Source organism: Phyllostomus discolor, chromosome 6 (genome assembly GCF_004126475.2).
Source record: "Phyllostomus discolor isolate MPI-MPIP mPhyDis1 chromosome 6, mPhyDis1.pri.v3, whole genome shotgun sequence".
In the NCBI taxonomy this organism is placed as follows: domain Eukaryota; kingdom Metazoa; phylum Chordata; class Mammalia; order Chiroptera; family Phyllostomidae; genus Phyllostomus; species Phyllostomus discolor.
Genome location: NC_040908.2, coordinates 162,179,515 through 162,180,509, shown reverse-complemented (window position 1 = coordinate 162,180,509; position 995 = coordinate 162,179,515).

Below are 995 nucleotides of genomic sequence, written 5' to 3'. Positions count from 1 at the left end.
CCGATCCCAGACAATGGAGCGGGAGCCGGAGCCCGAGCAGGAGGTGGGAGGGAGGGAGCGCACGCAGCACAGGGGCTGTCCCTCCGCCCCGCCGGGTCCTAGTGCCCGACGGATCCGCTACCCCCGGGCGCCCCCACGCTCCAAATCTGCGAGAAGGCCACTTCCCTGGACCCTGAACAGCGGGGGACTGACCCGCCTTTGCCAAGAGGGATAGGACGCGTTCCGTTCGCTCCCTCTCAGAAGCTCCTGGACTCAGGAGGAAAAAGCCACTTCCCCTGCCTCTGCCCCGCCCCACACGCAGCTCACCTGCGAAGGCATCTAACACCTGAATCAGAACCTGAATTCGAGGACAAGGGGGACCGTGCTACAGGGCTGGAAAAGGGGTGAAAGGGGGCCAGTAGGGCCGGGTGACAACCACTTGGCCTGTCCTGGCAGAGGGCCGCTCCTGGGGAGGAAGGGCTCTGAGTGTGGGCAGCTAGAATTACATGCCCGGCTCCATCCAGAGGGAGGCCTGTGGGCCTAGCAAGTGTGAGAGCTTGTCTCTGCCTCCTGGGTCCTGGCCTTCTGGGCCAGGCTTGCCAGCCAGCAAGTGTCAGGGAGGTTCCAGAGCAGGGCACCTGGCTAACATTAGCATCTCCAGGGTAGCTAAAGAAAAATAAACACACACACACACACAGAAAACATGTCCAGGCCCCTCCACAATTGATTTGATCTATGGGCTGGGTTGAGAACCCCAGTGCAGGAAACTCCGGTCTGGTGGGGGAAGGAGGGAGGGCAGCCAGCTGTTGACACTCCTGCACAAAGAGCTGGGGCTGCTGGCCAGTTCCTGGAGGTTTTGTAATGGGGCACGCCTCCCCCATCCCTCATGATCCTGGAGGGAGGGCACCTGGTACCAGCCTCGCTTCCTGCCCCCACCCCTCCTTCCCTCCCTACCAGCTTGGCACTGCTCCTGCTGGGAGAAGTCAAGAAAGCTGTGGGGCTCTCTACAGAAATGG